This window comes from Apodemus sylvaticus, chromosome X (assembly GCF_947179515.1).
Source record: "Apodemus sylvaticus chromosome X, mApoSyl1.1, whole genome shotgun sequence".
Lineage (NCBI taxonomy): Eukaryota > Metazoa > Chordata > Mammalia > Rodentia > Muridae > Apodemus > Apodemus sylvaticus.
In genome coordinates, this window is record NC_067495.1 from 129,988,007 (window position 1) to 130,012,214 (window position 24,208).

The 24,208-nt window shown below is 40.5% G+C and overlaps 1 long non-coding RNA gene across 6 annotated transcripts in view; it reads right to left on the reverse strand.

Moving 5' to 3' along the window:
• LOC127674844 (uncharacterized) overlaps nucleotides 1-14,520 on the reverse strand; it is a 31,008-nt gene extending 16,488 nt beyond the window's left edge. For all 6 annotated transcript variants that reach the window (XR_007975374.1, XR_007975373.1, XR_007975372.1 and 3 more), the window contains exons 1-3: nucleotides 14,196-14,520; nucleotides 10,585-10,693; nucleotides 5,215-5,287 (exon numbers count right to left, since the gene is read on the reverse strand). This is a non-coding gene — a long non-coding RNA (uncharacterized LOC127674844). The remainder of the gene's footprint in view (nucleotides 1-5,214; nucleotides 5,288-10,584; nucleotides 10,694-14,195) is intronic.
• Between the last annotated feature and the right edge of the window lie 9,688 nt (nucleotides 14,521-24,208).

Below are 24,208 nucleotides of genomic sequence, written 5' to 3' on the forward strand. Positions count from 1 at the left end.
ATGCAAAGATGAGGCCAGTTGGGATTGGAAAAGACCTGGACTCTGCTTTTAAGCATATTTCCTTAGGCATAAGCATATTAGTAGGGCGCGAGTTATAACCTGAACCCTGTGTAGATTATGGAGCTTGGGAGGCCTTGTGGACAGTGCCCTGCAGCTTCCAGGGCACACAGACACAGGAAGTCGAGGGGTTATACCTTCTGTTCTGAGACTTGCAAGACTCTGAGAGAGAAATCCAAGGTTTTGTGGAATATTTTCTTCCAAGTCTCATCCTGTGGACCAAGAATTGTCTTTCCTGCAGTAGTACCAGGTTTTGGAGTCCTTTTAATTTCTGTCCAGAGTACCTTGGTCAGGACAGTAAAGGAAAGTTTATAGGTATTTGTGATATAATTTGATCTGTGAATGTCTTTGGATAGGTGGAGTGCTCGCCATGATACTGCTATCTGATCCAGAGCACTAAAGAAAGCAGACCCTGTCAGTGGCACTCACTTCAAAGGAAAGACAAGGAAACTGGGAGGAGTGAAGACCCTGCCCCTCACTTCCTGTGTCAGTGTCTTCTGACAGCTGGTGGTCCCCAGGGAGAATACACCAGGGTCCAGAGCCATCTCAGGGTCCAGAGCCATCTCTAGGAAAGAAAGAAAGAAGAAAGAAAGAAAGAAAGAAAGAAAGAAAGAAAGAAAGAAAGAAAGAAAGAAAGAAAGAAAGAAAGAAAGAAAGAAAAATCGACCCAAGTCTGAGATCTCCCAAAAGGCAGGATTGGCTGCTAGGAATTCATGGGAATGAGGTCTTCATCACCCTATTCTTCTTTCTTCAGATAAAGACTCACTATGCAGACCTAAGCGGTCTAGAACTCACCAAAATATGCCAGATTCAGTTTTTCACGGGCTGAGATTAAATAATCCCGCTATTAGCACCACCAAAACAATCAGCTTCTCTTTTTAGAAAAGAAGCGACCTCCAAAGATGGCGGTAAAGCTCCAGGTAGGCCTACAAATGCTCTTACTCCTTCCCCGCCCTTCCGAACTAAAAAAAAAAAAAGGAAAATGCTTATGGGAAGCAAGGCCATCAGGAGACAAAGCAGCTGTTTTATATTTGCCTTGCTTGGAGAAGCCACATAGTAAACTTCTGTCTGAAGCCAAACTAAGGACTATGGTGATCACCGCCATTCTCAGAAGGAACTTTCAAACTATATACTATAGTTCTTAGCTTTGTTTCAGATCTTTAGCAACTCAAATTATTGTTTGTTGCTTTATATGTGAATATTCATAAACCTGGCCTAAGAAAAACAAAGAAATTCAGAAAAAATAAGGACAGAGGTAGACATCTCTAAGCACCCTGACTTGACTTATTACTATTAATGACAAAATTACTTTAGTTATTGTTAAAACAATGAAGACTTGCAATAAAAATCTTTCAACAGGGGAGAAATAAATCAGGCTGAGTTCTGAATAGAGCATAGGCTAATAGGGACTTACAGACAAGGAGATAAAAAGTGGGGGGGGGGAGCGGGGGGGGGGGGGGGGGGGGAATCGGGGAAAAATCGGTATATGGGAAATGTCTTCCCAATGGGGCTATATCAACAGTCTTCTTATCACCAAACTGACTAACTATACTGTTCAAAGATGAGTCTCAATTATTTAAATTAATTGACTATTAATTAATGGTTCAGATGCACTCAGGTATAAATAAATGATTGAATAAATGAACAGAGAGAGGGAGGGAGGGAGGGAGGAAGACAGAGACAGAAAGAGAGAAGGAGGAGAGACCCACAAAGGTTTATTTCATTAAGAGAGAGTAGCTAAAGTCCAGTCAAGGAGATTGCCACCATTGAAGGCTGTAAATGGCCCTTCTCTATTTACTAGGCTAGAGTAAATGAATTGTGAACTACCTATTTGCTTTGAATTCCTAGAAGACAGGCTCAGATAGCTTTCTTTGGAGCCATGTCAGTATCTCATTTTGAGCAGTAAACTTCTTAAATATATATAAATCTTCTTAAATATATATATAAATCACAAACAGAAGTTGCTCAGACTTTGTCTCATGATTCATCTCCTAACACAAGTCATCTATATTGAAGTGAATAACAGTTTGTAACTTGCTAGTCATATCTGCATTAATAAAACAGATCGAGATCTAGTTCAGGGTTTTGGTGTTGTTTCTGGTTGGCTCTAAAACAGTCTCCATCTGTCACTACTGACAATAATATATAATATTGAGAGGGAAAAGTATCACTTATTTTCTCTTATATGCAATCTAAAGGGGATATAAAGTAGACACATCCAGCTCACACTACATGCCTTTCTTCTCCTGCCCACCAAACTCCCCCCCCCCAAAAAAAAGAAAGAAAGAAAAAGGAAAAAAAAAGATTTTGGACTATAGAGAGCACTGACTGCTGCTCTTCCAGAGGCCCTGAAGTCAATTCCCAGCACATGGTGGCTCACAACCATCGGTAATGGGGATCCAATGCCCTCTTCTGGTGTGTCTGAAGACAATGACAGCGTACCCACATACATGAAATAAATAAATCTTTTTAAAAAATGATTTTTTACAAGGTTTTTAAAAAAGATTTTAAAAAATCTAAATTTTAGATTGGGCACTCCTTTACTCCCAGCACTAGGGAGACAGGAGAGCAGGTCTCCGTGAGTTCCAGACCAACCTGGTCTTCAAAGTGAGTCCCAGTACAGGCAGAGCTATGTTGAGAGACCCTATCTCAAAAATTAATTAATTAATAACAGTCTCAGCTCATGCAGGACAATAGTCTTAACCTAAGAATTTCTATGGAAGAAAGAAGCAAAATGATACAATGCAATAAGGGCTCACTACTGGCCCTTGCAGCTGTGCTCCCGTACACAGAGCATCACACACCTCTAGTATGTGACCAAGTCATCAAATTGTCAGCTCCTGGAGACAAGTAAATGACCGAAGTCTAAGAAAAATAAAAATTAAATTTGAAAAAGGAGGATGAGGAGGAAAGGAAGGAAAAGGGAAAGGGAAAATGGAAAAAGGGAAAGGGAAAGATGCAGTAACTCAGGAGCAGGTAACGTCCTTTATTGGTTCCTCTTCCAATCTCCTAAGTAAGTCACCATTTTCTGAAAAAGAGCTAGGCCATAGTTTATAGGCTGAATTGTTGGCTGCCTTTTGGCCAAGATGTTAAGGGGATGCCCAAAGAGTTCCCATCACTATATGCAATACATGTGAGGATTCCTCTGTGTGTGTATATTATATGACAGACTGCTCAAGTGTTTGCTTTTATGAACTAAATAAAGCTACTAGAAGGAAGAACAAGCTGACCCTGTGCTAAAGACGCTGCAAAGCCAAGAGACTGAACTTGGTTTGTTTTTGTTTTCTTGAGACAGTGTGACCGGCCCTGGCTATCCTGTACTCAATTTGTAGACCAGGCTGGCCTTTAACTCACAGAAATCTTCCCGTCTCTGTCTCCTAGGATGACAACACCTTAAAATGTATTCTTAGCAGACCACTAGCTTTCACCAATCTAAAGGGTATCTATTTTGAAACCTAGATCAGAATTCTTCCCTTAGCTATAATTCAACATGCCTGTAAGCTCTCCCAATGTATTTGGAAAATACTTTCTTTGATTTATGACTTTCTTTGTTTTATAATAAAATATCACAAAAGTACTTCAACTATGGAACATAGTATTTGTGTTCCTGGGTCATGGTCACATTTTGGCTCCAGAATAAATGATCATCATTTTAGATAATCAGAATAAATGATCTTATTCCCTTTGAAGTGAGACCTGTGTTTCTGTGCGGAAACTTTGTCTTGAACATAGATAGCACTTTGCCATGCCATTAAATAGACTTCACCTGTTTTCCGTGATATGACATCATTAGGTGTTTGGGGGCAATTATCTGTGTTGTAGAGAAAAGTATAAAAACTATTTCCTTATTAGGGTCTAATACACAGTACAAGTCAAAGATTCCCAAGACAACCACGCACTAAATCAACTCCTGCCACACAGCCTTTAAGATCACTGATAAACTTTGAGATTATTTCCTTTAGGCCCTTTCACCACAGTCCAAAATTTACTTTCATATAACAATAAATTAAAATTAGATGTTTTTACATTCTGTATGTGGTTTGCACAGAAAGGTCTACTCTTTGAGCCAGGTGTGGTCATTCAGCTGGGTATCCTGCTCTGGAGGCTGAGGCAAGAGAATAGCAGGAGCCTGAGGTCACCCGAGACCACAAGTGTGCCCAGGCAAAGCTGAGCTAATGTTCTGACCTTGCGTGAAAAATAAAAAAATTAAAAAGGAGAAAAAAATAAAGAAACCAAACAACAAATAGATTTCACTCCATATTCACAAGCAGTCTGACAAAATTACATATTAATTTTTCAAGTCCTCATTTATAGTACATAAATCCGTATAAATGATGATGCTTATTTTCGTTGATATATTTATCTATATTGCTACATGTTATGTACATATGTAAACATAAAGTACTGCTACCTTCTGGTGATTTGACTCATACTGAGTACAGCTTTCTCTACAGTCTTCTGTACCAACTATATGCTCAGAATACTTCCATATTAATATATTTTCCCTAAGCAGAAACCTTTTTATATTCATTCTTGGAAGTAGATCCTCTTCTAAATTTTATAATTTTATAATTGCACTGTTACTGGCAATTTGTTTTCATTTTGAGAATTATAAAGCCAAAAAATGGTAGACACTTTAATCAAAATTAGAAGGTCATGATACATTCTCTCATTTTTCTTATCCACATACAAGTTTTCCTCATCACTTATTACCGTCTGAGGTCCTACAAGCATGCTAACTAGTCTTTGGGATATGTACTGTTCCCACTTTAGACAAGGTAGAACTGTGTAGCCCAGGGTTGCCGTGAACTCAGAGATCCATCACCTGCCTCTGACTCCTGACTGCTGGAATTAAAGTCAGCAATATCATACCTAGCTCTAGAATATATAATATTTTTTTCTTTTTGAGACAGGGTTTCTCTGTGTAACCCTGGCTGTCCTGGAACTCATTCTGTAGACCAGGCTGGCCTCACACTCAGAAATCCGCCTGTCTCTGCCTCCCAAGTGCTGGGATTAACGGCGTGCGTCACCACTCTCCGACTGAATATATAAATATATAATATTTTTAATGTTTCCTCTTTAACTTCTGTGGTTTTAGAAGTAACATTTCTTGAAATTACAGACTACTCATGGATAAAAAAAAAATACAGAACTTACCAGCACCACAAATTCAAGCAGACAAGGGTTTTATAAAGTGACTGTCTTCAGTTCTCCCATTTTCTATCACCAACTGGAAATACAAATATATTCAATCACAAATAACCAACAGATCACATTTCATCAGCAATTATTCCTACATATATGTATTCTGAGTTTATTCTCAATTCTTAGAGAATCTCTAGACTATACAACTTATCTAATACAAGTGGACTCATTCACTCCAAATTCAATTTCCCTGAAAGACTATTAAGAGCTTGACAGAAGTACATATTCAAACTTCTGTCTACTTGCTTAGGCGCATCACTGTGGATGGAGCCCAGGATCTTGTACACGTTCGTAAGTGTTCTTCCACAGAGGTGCACTCCAACCCTCAGCATAGTGTAAAAGTGATGGACAACTCTTTAAACGGACTTGTGTTATTTAATTAAATTGATGAAGTCTCATTATTAAACAACCTTCATTCATTTGTGTGAGAGACAGGGTCTCAGCCTAGGCTGAACTCCTGATGTGCTGGGACTGCGGTATGCTAGCATAATGCTAAAAAAAACATACCCTACATTTTCTTTTTTTTTTTTTTCATATTACACTATACAGGGTTTGGTTTAGTCCATCACTCAACAAACGGGAATTAACTATTCACGGGAAACATGACATTTTGGTATAGGGGGTGGTAAATCACATAGCATTTTCATTTAAAAAAACATTTTTATTTAGTTTAATTATAACATGTTTTGGGGCGGGAGAGAGGGCTCAGAGGTTAAGAGTACCGAAAGCTCTTCCGAGGTTCCTGAGTTCAAGTCCCAGCAACCACATGGTGGCTCACAACCATCTGTAAGGACATCTGACACCCTCTTCTGCTGTGTCCAAAGACAGCTACAGTGTACTTAAATATAATAATAAATAAATCTAAAAGAAATTATAACATGTTTTGCTTGCATGTTGCCCACATGTGTGCCTTGTCTTCACAGAGATTAGAAGAAGACATCAGATTCCCTGGAACTGAAATTACAGGAGGCTGTGAGTTGCAAAGTCAGTGCTAGAAAACCCTGGTCCTCTGCAAGAAAAGCCAGTAAGTACTCTTAACTGTTGAGCCATCTCTCCAGCCCCCCCCATAGTTGTAGCTGAACAAATACAAAGACTAACATGCATATTGGCAAACAACAAACAAGCAATCAAACAAAGAGCAAATGAAGCAAGTAGGTTTTTTTTTTCCCCCAAGACAGGGTTTCTCTGTGTAGCCCTGGCTGTCCTGGAACTCACTCTGTAGACCAGGCTGGCCTCGAACTCAGAGATCCACCTGCCTCTGCCTCCCAAGTGCTGGGATGACAGGCGTGTGCCACCACCACCCAGCTTGTGGAGTTAATTGAGAGATGCTCAGGCAGGCTAGAGTGTGGGTGTCGGTGCAAAGTTTCCTGTGTGAAGGATCTTAATTCTTTTCCTTTCCTTCCTCTCTGGTTCACAAAAATTTAACTGGCCAGGCCAGTGAAAGACTTCTGGATGCCTGGCCAGAAAAAAAGAATATTAGGACTAAATCCTTTACCTAACCCCCTACCCCTGGGTGTTAAGCAAAAGGTGATTAAATTCATCTGAAGCCATCGGTTTCTGGACCCATATAACTAAGAATCAAAGAGAGTGAATATTATTAATACTAAGCAACCTTTACACTCGCAAAACCAAATTTTACCCCCTGACGACTGGCAACCCAATCAGCTACAGAGGTCCCAAGCCGGGAAAGCTCCCGGCAGGAATATAAAAATTTCTTTATTTATTTATTATACACATGTTTAAATATGTTGTTCACAGAAACATGGTGAGCAAAACAGTGACTAGGCCCAAAGGACTAATTGTGTAACTGCCACTTGTTTATTTGTCTTCAAGTTGTTAAAAAATCTGTTATTAGTATTATGATTCTCACTTATAGATTTTCTGTGAATGGGCATTTGGTCGGCATACGTGTCTGTATACCCCACACATGAATGGTGACCACAGAGGCCAGAGGAGCACATCAAATCCTCTGAAACTGGAGGTAAGAGTTGTTGTGAGCCACTGTGTGGGTGTTGGTAACAGAACTCAGGTCCCGGGAAGAACAAGTGCTCTTAACCACTGAGCAGCCTCAGCCTTTAAGTTTTCATTTATTCTTGTGTTAAGAATTAAAATGTTGAAAATAGAAAACACATAATATTTGAATTTTTTTAAAAAAGAAAAAACCCAGTACCATTTTAAAACAGAACTGGAAAATAACCATGTATTTTTCTCTAAAAATAATCATCTTTCTATGCAAGATTTAAAGATATCACTTTTTATTGACATGTATTAACTGTGCAAAAAAAAAAAAGCAAGTTTCACAATTTCATTTCTTTTCTTTTGTGGGGAGGTAACTAGAGTTTGAGACTCCTAAATTCAGACTACTCTGGAGCTCATGATGTAGATCAGATTGTCCTCAGATTGATGGCCATCTTTCTGCCAATCAAGTCCTGGAATTAGGCATGAGCCATCACACTCGCTAGTTATGACACTTTCATATAGATGTTTACTATATTTTGATAACAAACATCTTTTCTGTTACCTTGTACCTTCTTACATACTGTCTTTCCCTTTTCCATATCCCCATATTCCCAGTAGCCCCTAAAGGTCTCCCTCTTAAAAGACCTCACTATTAATTTTTATGCACGTGGAATGCTATCATTAATGCATGTAATGACATATGACAAGGGTTATGATATGAGCCCTGAGAATACAGGTGATAGAAACAACTGAAGAGGTAAGGATATATTCTTTATATATTATACAAGTCAGAGTAAATACCATCAAATCCTGTCACAAACACGTGCCCACATATATGTTATTTAATAAGTACAATAGCAGAATACAATTGATCAAAGATGAGCTAGCTATAAAGCATTTAAGAGTATTTGCTTCTCCCCGGGTGGTGGTGGCGCACGCCTGTAATCCCAGCACTTGGGAGGCAGAGGCAGGTGGATCTCTGAGTTCGAGGCCAGCCTGGTCTACAGAGTGAGTTCCAGGACAGCCAGGGCTACACAGAGAAACCCTGTCTCGAAGAAAAAAGAAAAAAAAGAGTATTTGCTTCTCAACCTGAAACCCTGTCTCAAAAAAACCAAATCCAAAAAGACCAAAAAGAAAAAAAAAAAAAAAACAACTCCACAAGAATTCATGCATGCTTATATGCACACATATACCTACATATGTACATATAAACAAACAGACATATACATTTGGATGGATGGATGGATGGATGGATAGATGGATGGATGAGGCAGAGCTCCCCAAGCCACCACACCACAACCCCTTTATTTCTTATTTCTTTTCTCTGGTCTTTTAATAGACAAAAGTTCTTATAAAAATACCTCATAGACAAAATGTTACACAAAATGGGAGTTACAGAAGGATGCTGACATTAAGTTCAAAGCAGTGTTCTATTCTCTATGCTCATTGTAAGTTCAAAGCAACAGTTTTCTTGTGGCCTTGTCTATTAAAGCGCACACCTGTGGCTTCATCCTCAGACCTGAATGCTTTTCCTTGAACACAAATACGTCCCAAGCCTATATCTCTTTTTAGCATAACCATGAAAGCTCATTGTATTTCTTATTATGCAGCCTTTACTTTCTTTCTTTCTTTTTACTTTCTTTCTTTCTTTCTTTCTTTCTTTTTTTTTGGTTTTTTTCGAGACAGGGTTAGTTTGTGTAGCCCTGGATGTCCTGGAACTCACTTTGTAGACCATGCTGGCCTCAAACTCAGAAATCCGCCTGCCTCTGCCTCCCAGAGTGCTGGGATTAAAGGCGTGCGCCACCACTGCCAGGCAAGTGGGCACATTCTATTCTTGATTTTAACTTTATTACATCTTTCTAGCAAACAACTAGAACCGTTTCTTAAAACTTTCTTCCTATGATTATTTGAATCAAATTGGGAATTCTATAAAATCACTAATTCATCTAAACAGCATTAATTCATGAAAGTTCATATTTGCTGGAAGTTATGAGTGCGAGGCCAGCCTGTTCTACAGAGTGAGTTCTAGGAGAGCCAGGGCTACACAGAGAAACCATGTCTCAAAACCCCCCACCCCAAAATAAAAAGAAAAACAAAAAAGAAAAAAAGAACATTCAATTTTATGTTGATCTGCAAGAAATCTGCTCAATATGATAAACTAATGCCCAGGAATTATATAATATTAATTTAATAATGACAAGAAAGGCATATCAGCTGCAAGAAGCAATCCTGGGATGAAGTCTCTTTGGGACCTTGCCTCATAGAGCTCACCCATCACAAACCATGCAAAAAATGGTGGGCCACCTCCAGGAAGGCCACCTGCTAGCCTTAGCCTGTCCTAGAGGGCTCCTGACCTATTCTCTAACCAAAATAGCTTCACATAAAAGAAATAACATTTTTTCATCCCTAAAACGGGCATCTATCTCTCCCCTAAAGAGGACTTGGAAATGGCTTTCAGTGTCCTAAAGGTAGAAGAAGACTATTTTGAATATAGAAGCTGGGAAATGCCCTCCTTTCCCTACCCCATTGGTACTCTTGGAAAATCCGCCCTTTCTCTTTGTGCCTACCTCTGCACTTTCCTGTATAGGATGACTGTGTGACCAATTTCACGAAGCAGTCTTTGGACAAAGGGATGTCTATGAAAAAGGTTAACTGTCCTAACCATTGACATTGGAAGTGGCGAATCAATGAACAGCACTGCTTTTCTGGCTGGAGTGTGTACAGTTCTGTAAATCCCCACACAAACTGAGTTGTGATAAAGACTTTGCTTTCATGCTCTTGCTCACTTAAAGCACGGGGGGCATTATGGAAGTTCTTAGTGAACTGTAGTTTAACTTCAGCACAGGTGAATTTAAGGCTCTCTGCTAAGGAAAAGATAGGGGTCCATTATGCCTGTCCTGAATTGTTTCTTTCCTTTGACCCTTTCATTTTGAGATACCATTTGAACTGACACAAATACAACGCTTGAAGAATATCTGTTAGCCCTAGTGGCCATCTATCAGTTTTTAATTCCTGGAACTCAGGAAGGTACTACTACTTTAGGTTTCTACTCACCTTCTGGCTAGATGTAGTCTCTTAGTGACTACAAAATTCTTGTACCTTAATATCTCTAGGGCTACCTTATGTGTAGGTACATAATTCTAACTTGAGAAACAATGCACCATCTTTACACATGTAACCCCCTTAGTCTAGCACAAGGGCGAAACTACGACTTCAGTGCAGAAAACTTAACCTAGCTGGTGTAGCACTTCTCACCACCTGCTTACCTCCAGTCAGCTGAAGAAGGCTTGGGTCACTTTCACATATTACTCAAGACCATGGAAACATGCTGTTTCAAATGTCTCCATTCATTCAATGGCTTACCTTAATCACGAGCATTCTCAAGGACAGCTAGGCCCATCACCAATGTACCCCGAAGCTTCTTTGTCCTCGTAGACAGGGATGAAGGGTTAGCAGGAGAGGTGAAACACACCTGGGTAAAAGAGTTGAAGCAGCGAGCAAGCATTACGGCAATACAGCAGAGTCACGTTCCTTCCTCTCTTGTGGGTGCTCGGCTACCAACACTACTATTAGTACAGAGAGGGAAATCTTCACGTACAGTGACTCCTATGAAATAATTTCTTACTATCCTGAGACCAAGAGTCCTAGGGTTCTTGGTATGCTTAAAATTCTCATAAGAGGATATCCTGGTAGGCCTACAGGGAATCTTCATTAGAAAAAATGCTAAGAAGCAGGCCGTTGAATAACACTTCCTAACATGAATCAACGGTTAGGTCCTAAGTATCATGAGTTTCATTTTTATTACTAGAATGACATCCAGTTTGAATAGGCAAAGTCTCATCTCTTATGAAAACTGAGATAATAACATATCCTCCTAGAGCAGTGGTTCTCAGCCTGTATGTCATGACCCCTTAGGGGTGACCATCAGAAAGCACTATTTACATTACAATTCACAACTGTAGTGAGATTACAGTTATGAAGTAGCAATGAAAATAATGTTATGGTTGGGGCCCTGCACAGCCTGAGGAACTATATTAAAGGGTCACAGCATTAGGAAGGTTGAGAACTACACACTGTTCTAGAGCAGGCCTTCCACTAGACCCTGGGGAAAACCTGCATGGCCACTGTAGCTGTTATCTCTTGGGCCTGAAAAAGGCTACCTCTTCTCTCTAGGCTCTTCCAGATCTTGACAATGGAGCATTAATTCTGAATGTCTTTTGAGACTCCTAATACCCAGGTGAGAAAATGGAGGATTCCATGGGAATCTGATCCTAAGCCACCTGATATGGTGCCTAAATTTGCATTTCCCTGGGAGCTAAATTCCAGAGTCCTGTTTTCTTAGGGCAGGTTTGTTCAGCTCCTACCCCTTGGTCAAGAAGCAGAGCTAGAAAACAAATGCCCAGGGCCTCCCGCAAAACTCCCTGAGCGCCTTGTTTTTGCCTGATTTCACTATGAGCTCCACGACTTGCAACAATTGGCCTATCTGGCAGCTGTCCTCAGTCATGCAACCACCCCTTCAGTTCCCCTTTAGTTTCTTCCCTTGAGTCCCACTTTGTCTCAAGCTCCTTCTTTGAAGTTGAAGATGGTCTGATCAGGGCCTAGGCCCATTTAACAAAAGAGCCAACCTTTGTGCTTGAAAACACCTTCCTCTCGGTGATATTATTATTCTGGAAAACCTGATTCTACTTCCCACTCTTTGGCTGGGAAAAAAAAAAAAACCTTTTGAGAAGAAAGATTGAGGAAAGGTGCCACCCCATTTGTTCTGGTGAGGGACATCATACAGGCATGTAGCACCCAGTTTCATTTCAAGAATTCCATTGTCCTCTACCAAGGCTTAACAAACCTGCCCTTTATCCAGCCAAGATTCTCTACTCCTACCCTAGTCATTTGCTTTGGTGAGCAATCCCTAAGATAACAAAGGCTCTGGAATTTAGCTGCTGGAGACATGCAAATTTAGGCACCAAATCAGGTGACTTAGGTCTCCAATCAGGTGACTTAGGTCTCCAGAATCCTCCTTCCCAGGGAATCCTCCATTTTCTCACAGGGGTATTTGGCCTTCTTTGTTCAGTAGAAGGCAACATGGCTGAAACTCTAATGTAGGGTCCAGGAATGACTATAAATTCCAGTCAAAAGGGACTTGAATTTAGCTCATAGGTTCATTTAACACTGGAGCACAACCACATTTCCTTCAGACAGGAATCGTTAATGAGTGCTTCCTGTGTTTTTATTATGCCTGTTAAGGCTTAGGAGTAAATCTTACAGTGTTCTCCTAAATTATGGTGCTTGCAAAGGATTTAGAAAGTCACCCTATCTTGATCAGAAAAAAAAGCAATGTCATAAGCTCTTGGATCAAGCACTAATAATTCTTTGCAAATTTATTCCAATTTTCTTTCAAGTACACACATATAGTTTCGTATATATGGCCAGTGAACAGCAACAAATTTATAATAAAATTAGATTCATGCACAAACACGATTTTAAATTCTAAACCTGTACGTCTGATTTCTGGGTAGATTAAAATATCCTTAAATATTTCAAAGGGCTGTATTTTAGATAAATAAGAGATTTCCCAAGTTTCTACATTGACTCTGTTCATTAAAGAACATTAGCTTCTCCCTTAATATTTAAAAATCCATATGGCAATATAAAATAGCTATATCATTCAAGGAACTTATTAATGTTTTCCTTAACTAAATTTCCACGTGATAACGAGACACATTAAAGCTTAAGAAACTTAGGAACTCAGCCAGGTGGTGGGAGACGCATGCCTTTGATCCCAGAGGTAAGTGAATCTCTTAAGTTGGAGGCCAGTCTGATCTACAGAAACCCTGTCTTAAAGAGAGGGGAGGAGAGGAAAGAAAAAAAAAATAAGAACACTAGCTGTGCACTTTGCAGAATTTTGTACAAGTTTCCATCTCAAAAAATGTCTTTAAAAAACCCTAAGTCAGGGACTGGAGAGATGGCTCAGTGGTTAAGAGCACTGATTGCTCTTCTAGAGGTCCTGAGTTCAAATCCCAGCAAATTGTGGCTCACAACCATCTGTAATGGAATCTGGGCCCTCTTCTGGTGTGTTTGAAGACAGCCACAGTGTACTTATATAAAACAAACAAATAAATCTTTAAAAAATAACCTGGAAGACATACAGAATTTAATAACCCAATTTTCCATTAGCATTTCTCCTGAATATTGTCAACACAGTAAATTACAAACAGGTGACTTGTGATACTTGATTGTGCTTAGATATTTCCAAAATGTATACAGAGATGTATACTGTAAGAAAAGTGGCCAGCAGGTGCATTCACACCTTTTGTATTTCAGTGATGTGTTTGTATAAAAATATAAACGCAATAGAAATATGAATATACAACATTGTCTGAGATGTCCAAGTTGAATAGTACAGTCTAGCCCCTTTAACACTGACCAGGACTCAAAGTAGAAACCTTTAACCAATGTCTATATGAGCACGCATTCAAGCTTGCTTCTTCTTAAATATAACCAGATGCACGCAGGGTATGGCCATGCAGAAAGCGCTTAGCAGTAACAAACCATTTGCTGCCCTGGCAGTCACTGTAGATTTCTAAGGGTTTGGCATCACTATTATCTTTGTATTCAGAAGCTCTTTCTATCTCAAGAAATTGTAAAAGTTTACCCACTTCTGGCAAAGTATTCCAATTTTGATAAATTACAAAGTAATAACAAAGTACTTTAAGGAGAGAAGCAAAACAAAACAAAACAAGACAAAACAAAAAATGCCCTTGCCACACATTCTCGTAACTTCACTTCTATGTGTAACAAATAGATTTTTTTAAGGGGCAAATTCCGTTGTACTTTGGGCATAAAATCATTGGTTTTCCTCGTTTGTAGCTTTAATACTTTCAAAATCGAGTAAATGTTTAGAATAATACTGCTTTAAAAAGTCTGCCCGTTTTTCAGTTTTCTAGAAACAACCTTGTCTTGTCTGGTTTACTACCTACCGTACAACAGCCGGCCGTGGCTGAGGACTTTTCGCCTGCTGCATCTTCGGTCCTCCCGTCCTGGTTTTGGTCAGTTTGACCCCCGACTTCTCTAGGCTCGACCTTTCTCGCTTTTTTGTCCCCCCCCTCCGCCCCATTCCTCAAAACGAGGACGTACCACAGACTTTACACGAACGTAAAGTTCTGTTCCCAGGCCTGACTTTGCTACGTAAAAGGACCCTAGAGCTCGGAGAGCCCGCGGGTGCGTCTTCTCGGTGCCCGGAGGGGGAAAGAGAAAGAAGCGGGTTTAGCAGAAGCCAGGGTGTGTCTGCAGGTGACCTCTCTAGTCCCGCCCACTGTCCCGAGACCCTCGCCCTCTTCCCAGGAGCACCTCTGCCTGGCCTTCTCCCATAGGCCAGGTCCCCTCACGTGGGCCCTGGAGGGAGGCCTTGGGAACAGAAGCCCGGATCGCTCGCGCCACCGGGACTCCAGCGATAGGAGTTTCCCAGAGATGCCCTCTAGGTGGCGTCTAGAACTGTAACAGAGCCAATCGCGTTCGGGATGGCGCTGGGAGGGGACCAAGTGACCAAGACACAGACATTAGAAACTAAGGCTGCTTTGGCCTTGCTCCGTTGGAGAAAAACTTACACCATGATTTCCCTTTTTGTTTTCATCTAAAATCACACAGAGGCCTACCTAGTTCAATAAATCAGTTTCAACCTGGCCTGTCTGTCTTCACAATTCTTTTTCCCCCTCACTTCGCGCAACATTTACTCATGGAAGCATATTGTCTTAGAGTATGGGGCGGGAGAGTGGGGGAAACCCAGGGACTCAGTAGTCTAGGAGTGAGAAAAAGGGTTTCCTTTACCAGAGCCCCCTTTCCGCTGGCTCCCTTCCCACCTTCCCTAGGGATTCTGCACATATTCTGGCCAGAGTATCAAACCTATGTTGGGGAAGACACTGCTACTTGTTCACAACTCCAAGCTATGTGTCTATCAGACTACCAACACATATAAAAAAAGGGGGTTTGATAATTATTTTATTCATTGAAACTAGAAGACAAAGTCCACTTGCAGAAAATCCATTTAGAATGATACACATACTCGAATATGGACAAATTCCAGATGTGAAAAATCTTAGCTTTGTGGTTTCATTGCCAGAGGCACTTCTTTCTCATGCCTTTATTATGGCTGTTAATGACTTCACTGTGTATGTACACATCCCTGGGGAGATAGTCTTACAGTACTTTCGTAATAATAAGACATGACATTTGCTAAGAATTCAGAAAATAATCATGTGTTGTTGATCAAATGTAACGCACTGTCAGAAACAGCTCATGGTGGAAACCACAGATAAACATTTATATGATATTTCAACATACACCCACAAACTGAGTTTCAATGTATTGGGTATTGACCTCATTGATGCGAAGACAGACATTTATATCAATCTTCCTATGTGTTTGTTTTAAAGAGATATACTTTTATGTTTCATATTTTTGCCTGATTCCAGGACAGTTGGTCATTCGCATGAAAGTTTTACATAGGCTAAATTTTTCGTACAATGAAACACTGGCCAAAAGCTTTTGTTGTTATTGTTGCTGTTTGTGACAAGTGTCATGGTGTAGCCCAGACTGGCTCGGAACTCATGTGCCTCAGGCTGGTCTCAAACGCGACATTCAGTCTGCCTCAACTTCCTGAGTGCTGGAGTTATGCATAGGTGCCACTACAGCTAGAATCATAGCATTTTTTAATGAAAACGTTTATCTTCGTCTTACTTTTGTGTGCATATGAGCCTGTGTCCATGTCCTGGTATAGACATGGTGTAGACACATACATTTAGGTGTAGGATGACGCCAGAGGCACTGGATCCTTTTCAGCTGGACTTATAGGCTGTTGCTAACTGCAATAAGTAGGTGCTAAGAACTAATCTCAGGTCCTTTGCAAGAGCAGGATGCACTGATAATCACTTGGCCATCTCTCCAGCCTTCTTGATCAGCATACTGACTAAAAGGATTAGAGTCTCTTGGAACAAATATAACATTTATTTTTAAAAACACTCATTTAAATTGAGGCCAGAACGATGACTCAGGTGTTAAGAGCTCCTGTTGCTTTTGGAGAGGAGCCAGGTTAGATTTCAAGCACCCACATGGCAGTTCACAAATCTCTGTAACGCCGGTTACGGAGGATCAGACACCCTCTTCTGACCAGAAGTACATGTAGCATACATACACATAGGCAAGCAAATTGTCATGTACATAAAATAAACAAAATTTAAGAAATATGTGTAAAAGATAACTTGTTTAAATTGGGAATGGTGCCACACACACTCAGAGTCAGCCCTGGGGAAACAGAAGTGAGTAGTGACATTGAGACCAGCAGGGGTGTGGTGGTTTGACTAGGTATGACCCTCATAGACTCCTGTTTGAATGCTTGGCCCACAGGGAGTGGCGCTATTAGGAGGTGGGACCTCGTTGGAGTAGGTATGGCCTTGTTGGAAGAAATGTGTCACTGTGGAAGTGCACTTTGAGGTCTTTTATATACTCAGGGTATGCCCAGTGTGGACACAGTCTCCATCTGCTGCCTATAGGTCAAGGTGTAAAACTAGGGGCTCCTCCAGCACTGTGCCTGCCTGAACGCTGCCATGCTTCCTGCCATGTTGATAATGGACTGAGCCTCCAAAACTGTAAGCCAGCCCGAGTTAAATGTTGGCCTTTATAAGAGTTGCCTTGGTCATGGTGTCTCTTTACAGCAATAAAACCCTAACTAAGACAAGGAGCTATATAGTAACACCCTGTCTCAATAAAACAAGTACCAATTAGACATTTAATTATTGGACTGGAAAGATGGCTCAGTGGTTAAGAGCACTGACAGCTCTTCCTGAGGTCCTGAGTTCAATTCCCAGCAACCACATGGTGGCTCACAACCCTCTGTAATGGGATCTAATGCCCTCTCCTGGTGTGTCCGAAGACAGCTACAGTGTATTCATATAAATACAATAAACAAATCTTTAAAAAAAATTAATTCTTTGAATGCCACCCACAAATATGATTTGAAGAATTGGGTTTTCTCATGCTAACATGTACAGTATGCATTATACTAAATCAAATACCGAATTGAAACTCTACATATATGTGCCTCACAAGATATGTAGGATCTTTTCTCTCTGTTTCAAAGTTATTTGTTTATGAATTTAAAAATTATTTAACTAAGCACTCAACTATGTAGATGAGACTGGCATAGAAATTCATAAGGTATGCAGCCAAGGCTGGCCTGAAGCTTTAGATTGTCTTGCTTTAACAAGAGTCCAGCACTTCCTTTGTGCTGGGGAATTGCAGGTATATGAATTTCAAACTTTTATTCTGTGCTTTCCACGTACTTCTTTTTCTTAGTACAAAAACAACTTCAAACATTGTTTTGTTGATCTTCCTGCACATGCCTTCGCCCAAACCCTGTTCTTCCTTCCTGCTGGTCCCCTTTCTCCCCCACTAGATCCTCTCTCCATTCCAGTCACAAATACCCTGTCACTTTCTTTCCCTCCTTTCCCCTATTTCCCCTCGCTATTTGCCCCCACACCTTCATCCCCACAGCCAGCATCCTCTTCCTTCTTTGGGCTTAGTTTCTGCCACCAGTATTGTTCCCAATTAAGCACATTCTACCATCATATGCTTTGGTCACATAAATGAACTTTGAAAACTAATCTGTTGTTGAAAGACCGCCGTCATCATCCCACCAACTGTGAAAGAGCTCTATGGTAAAACACATGGAAGACACCTGAACTTGTGAACTCATTCAGAATGCAGAACTCCTGTTGAATCTTGGGTGTTTTGAAGAGTTCCTGTGTGGGTGGGTGGGTGAATGGGTGGGGTAGTTTGCTGTTAAATAAAATGCTTTGTTTTGAAAACATTAAAAAAAAACCTATTTTTTATCTCTCATGATCCCCTATAAAGTTTTGTGAAGTAAATCTTTTGACAAGCACACAATGTACACAGATATATAAGAATTAAAATCCAGGATCCAGGACTGGAGAGATGGCTCAGCGGTTAAGAGCACTGACTAATCCTCCAGAGGTCCTGAGTTCAAATCCCAGGAACCATGTGGTGGCTCACAGCTATCTGTCATGGGATCTGAAGACAACTGCAGTATAAAATAAATTAAAAAATCCTAAAAATGAAAAAACAACCCAAGATCCACTCTTGAGAGAAATAATGCAGCCTATATGTAACCTATATTTTAAATAGGGAGTATGAATATAATTAAACTATACTGTATTTATGCACCAAAACTTCACAATGAGGCCCACGATTTTATACAGTTAATTGTGCTGGTGAAGTAAAGAATAAAATAAAAAGTTGCATTTTCAAAATGATTTTTGACCCAGGGCCTCACTATTTAATCCAAACTGGATTCAAACATAAGGTTCAACTCCTGAGTGGAGGAATTTTAGGTTAGAGCACCATACCGTTCTCAAAAAGATTTTAGACTATGTTTTAGCCTATAACTTAATCTCGCCATTTCATTATTTGGAATATGACAACAGACTGCATTCCTGTATATGGAAACCTTGTGCCTTTGTGTGTGTCTGTGTAACAGTAAACCAGCGAGGCTCACAGTCCATCAGAGTTTCAAAGTGCAGCGGCACCTACAATGCTTCCCCAGTACTTTCCTTTATATATTTTACTTCCAACATATCAAGTCTTAACGCATTTTTCAGGATGAGAACAAACTGCCCATGAAGCAGAATTGAAAATATCATCCATAGCTGGGCAGTGGTGGCACACACCTGTAATCCCAGCACTCTGGGAGGCAGGGGCAGGCAGATTTCTGAGTTCGAGGCCAGCCTGGTCTACAGAGTGAGCTCCAGGACAGCCAGGGCTATACAGAGAGACCCTGTCTTGAAAAAAAAACCAAATCCAAAAACAAACAAACAAACAAACAAACAAACAAGCAAACAAAGAAAATATCATCCATACTCTGACATATAAATCAGGCTGATTTTAATTTGTTGTATAGCAAGCTAAACATCAAGGTTTGCATATTTATGCATATATACATGTGCACGCATATGTATGTGCACACAACCTAACACATGTCTAAGTGAGAAAAGAAATTAAAACTTGATTGTTTAATTATAAAAAAGATTTGTTATTGTTAAAATTGCACAGTTTGTGGGTTAAAGTGCTTGCCTGGCATGTGAGACTCCCTAGATTCAATTTTCAGTCCTGAAAAATGATATGTAGGTTTGAGCATATTTGCATATCTATAGATTATGTCAATGTATAAGTTTGCTTCTCTTAAAATATAATTGAATTAATGTTCAATATAATTTTGAATAAAAATCATTATGTTTCTATTTGCTGACATACACATGTATGTATTTAAGGAAACTGAATTTAGTTCTTTTTAAATAGGAGTTATTAACTCAGAAGTTCTTAGTTGTTTTTTGTTTGCTTGTTTATTTTATTATTCAAGACAGAATTTCTCTATGCAGTCATAGCTGTGCTGGAACTCATTCTGTAGACCAGGCTGGCCTCAAACTCAGAGATCTGCCTGTCTTTGCCTCCCAAGTGCCGGGATTAAAGGCGTGCGCCACCACTTCTGACTTAATTCTTTGAGAACTTAATACATTGTGTTTTGGTCAAATTCATCCCCCACTTCATCCCTAATTTGGCCCAGATCCATCTGGCACCCAATCAAATGATTCCAATTTTTGCTGTCCATATACTCTCTGGTATGTAGCCATCCACTGGACCACAGTTGACTTTCCAGAAGCCATACCATTAATGAAAACTTACCCTCCCTCCTCCAGAAAACATCAACTTCCAATAGTTATTTAACTAGGGGTAGGTACTCATGAGCCATGAATTTGTCCTATGTTGAGATGTTGACTTGTTCCATCTGTGAACTCATGGGTACCAGTGTCCAGAAGACTGGTTCATTCAGGTCCTCCTGAACGTCTGACTCGTAGTCTTTCCACCTGCTCTTCCATCATGGGCCCCAAGCTTTAGGGAGGTCATGACAGTGATATATCCCACTATCTGAAATCTCTTCATTCTAATCTAGAAAGGCTTTCATGATCTAAGAAATTTAAAACAACCCTTACTGCAAACTTCAAATTTGGGGAAAGCACAAAGCCAAAAATTAATGATGTGGAAAATGGAATTTTTAAAAGGTCATTCTCATTCCCTATTTATACCTATCTAATAATTTTAAAAATAATTCCATTATCCAGTCATCTGTTAATGATTATGTAGGTGGATTTCATTTCCTTGCTATTTTAAGTAGATAAACTGTACATTTGAGTGTGGTAGAGTATTTCTGTCGTAGGATTTATTCCTCTGGGTGTATGTCCAGGAATGGTATAGCTGGTTCATATAGTTCTATCTTTAGTTTGTGAAAAAAAACTCTTCTCTGATTTCTATAGTAGCCCCACCAGTTTACACAATCACCAACAGTGAATAAGGATTTTCTCCCACGAATCTTCTTGAGCTTTTACAACACCCATTTATTAAAGAAATTATAGAGAATGCTATCAGACACTCGCAGAATGTAAGCTACTATTGTATACCTCATGTTTTGTATGCTCAAAATATAGATATTCAGGCCTCTTGCATGTGAGGAGCACAATGATTACTTCTGCACATATTTGTTCTGGATTTGTTATGGAATCACTCATACAACCATTATGAAAATTCTTGTAGGATACACGAGTCTGAAACAGCCATATGGTAGCACTTTATCTAAAATCAGCCTATCCCACGGGGGCTACAATTGGCAGCTTAATGGGTCCATGTGTCCAAATGCTGTAAACAAGATGTACAGCTACTCATAGAGAACTGACATTGTTTAACCAAATGAATTTCACCACCTGCAAGTCAATAAACTCTGCTCACAAGACGCCTAAAGCACCTTCACTTATACATGAACACATCATTATTTATTTTCTTCAGTTCCATCCCAGTTCAAATGTTAGTGTTTTCTGCCATTGTTTATTTCTCTAGCAATGGAAGATGGATACGCTCTAACAGCACAAATAGTCATCACCTTGTTTTTATTTTATGACTTTTATTTTAATTCAAGTTCTCTCTTGTAACCTAGGCTGTCCTTCAACTCAGATCCTGTTGCTCAAACTCCTTAGACCCAAGTTTACATATGCACCACCCTGCCCAGCCTTTGACTTATTCTTTTAAATGCACTTGGTGACCAATTCCTAAGGCAAATATCCACATATAAAAATCAAATGACAGGCTGAGTAATTATAAAATAGAAGATGCTCCTTATTGTATTAACTCGACCAATACTTCTGTCTATGGTGTTCTGCTATCTCTGTGTGTGTGTGTCTGTGTGTGTGTGTGTGTGTGTGTTGCTTCTGTTGAGGAAATATGCCATGTTTGCATATGGAGATTTCTTGTCATTTGACATTTTCCTTTTCTTTGATCTTTCATTTTTAAATTAGTTTATTTCTTTGTTCACTTTACATCCCAGCTTCAGTTCCCCATGCTACCCTGCTCCTTCTCAGAGAAGGGAAAGCCCCACCCCCATGGGTACCAAACTGTCCTGGCACATCAAGTTGAAACAGGACTAACCACATCCTCTACCACTGAGGCCAGATAAAGGACCCCAGATAGAGGAAAGGAACCCAAAGGCAGGCAACAGAGTTTAGGTAGCCCTGACTCCAATTGTTAGAGGACCCACATGAAAAGCAAGCTCTACATAATGTGCTACAAATGTGTGGGTGGAGGATAACTCCAGCCCCTACATGCTCTTTGGTTGGTGGTTCAGTCTCTGTGAGCCCCCATGGGTCCAGGTTAGTTGACTCTGTAGGTCTTCTTGTGGATCCCTTGACCCCTCTGGCTCCCTCAATTGTTACCCCCCACTCTTCCACAAGACTCCCTGAGTTCCATCTCATGTTTTGTTGTAGGTCTCTGCATCTGTTTCAGTCAGCTGTTAGATGGAGGACAGTTATGCCAGGCTCCTGTCTGCAAACATAGCAGAGTATCATAAATAGTGTCAGAGGTTGATGCTTGTCCATGGGATGGGTCTCAAGTTGGGCCACTCATTGGTTAGCTGTGCCTTCACTCTCTGATCTGCTCTTTCTTTGCCCCTGTACTTCTTATAGGCAGGACAAAGTTTGGATTAAAGGGTTTTTTTGGAGGGGGGGTTGGTTTTGCTTTGTTGTGTTTTGTTGAGACAGGGTTTCTTTGTGTAGCCCTAGCTGTCCCCGAACTCACTCTGTAGACCAGGTTGTCCTCAACTCAGAAATCTGCCTGTCTCTGCCTCCCAAGTGCCGGGATTAAAGGTGTGCGCCACCACTGCCTGGATAGGCAAAAGGTTTCACCGGTGGGTTGGTGATATCCTTATCACTCCACTGGGAGTTCTTCCTGGCTACAGGACGTGGCCCCTTCTGGATTCATAACTCCCACTGCTAGGAGTTTCAGCTATAGTCACCCCCATAAATTCCCTGGAGTCACCCCCATCCCAGGTCTTTGGCCTGTCCTAGAAATGCCATCCCCAATGCCCCTTACACCCCCCCTAACCCCCCCCCCCCACTGGCACCGGTTTCCATTCATTCTCCAGGCCCTCTCTTCCTGGTTCTCCCTACACCTGACCATTCCTCAATTTGCCTACACATCCCCTCTCCCATCCAGTTCCCTCCCTCCATTCACCTCTCATGACTATTAACTTACCCTGCTGAGTGAGATTCATCCTCCCTTGGGCCCTTGTTTAAAAAAATTATTCACTTTACATCCTGCTCACTGCCCACCTCCTGGTCATATCCTCCCAAAATCCTTCCACCCATCCCCTCTTCTCCTCTGAGCAGGTGGAGGCATCCCTGGGTATCCCTCCACCCAGGCACATCAAGTGTCTGTGAGGCTGGGTGCTTCCTCTCACACTGAGGCCAGACAAAGCAGCCTGGCTAGAAGAACATATCCCACAGACAGGCAACAGCTTTTGCGATAGCCCCCACTCTAGTTGTTCAGGACACACGTGAAGACCAAGCTCAATGTCTCCTACATATGTACAGGGGTGTCCTTTTTACTTAGTTTCTTTGAGTCTGTGGATCATAGCATAGTTATCCAGTACTTTATGACTAATATCCACTTATAAGTGAATGTATACCATACATGTTCTTTTGGGTCTGAGTTACCTCACTCAGGATAATATTTCCTAGTTCCATCCATCCATTTGCCTGCAAATTCCATGATGTCTTTGTCTTTTAATAGCTGAATAGTACTCCATTGGGTAGATGAACCATAGTTTCTTTATTCTTTCTTCAGTTGAGGGATATCTGGTTTGTTTCCGGTTTCTGGCTATTATGAATAAAGCTGCTATGAATGTAATTGTGCAAGTGTCCTTATGGTGGAGCATGTTTTGGGTATATGCCCAGGATTAGTATAGCTGGGTCTCGAGGTAGATCTATTTCCAGTTTTCTGAGGAACTGCAAAATGGATTTCCAGAGTGGTTGTATGAGTTCGCAATCCCACCAGCCTTGGAGAAGTGTTCCCCTTGCTCCACAACCCTGCCAGCATCTGCTGTCACCTGAGTTTTTCATCTTAGCCATTATGATGGGTGTAAGGTGGAATCTCAGGGTCATTTTGATTTGTATTTCCCTGGTGACTAAGGACATTGAACATTTCTTTAAGTTTTTCTTGGTCATTAGAGATTCCTTTTTTGAGAATTCTGTTTAGCTTTGTACCCCATTTTTAATTGGGTTATTTGGTTTATTGGAGTCTACCTTCTTAAGTTCTTTATATATATTGACTATTAGTCCTCTTTTGGATGTAGGGTTGGTGAAGATCTTTTCCCATTATGTAGGCTGCCATTTTGACAGTGTCCATTGTCTTAGAGAAGTGGTTCACTTTCAAGAGATCCGATTTATCAATTGTTGTTCTTAGAGCCATTGATCAGGAAATTGTCTCCTGTGCCAATGTGTCCAAGGCAGTTCCCCACCTTCTCCTCTGCTTAGACTTAGTCTATCTGGTTTTATGCTGAGGTCTTTAATCCACGTGGACTTGAATTTTGTGCAGGATGATA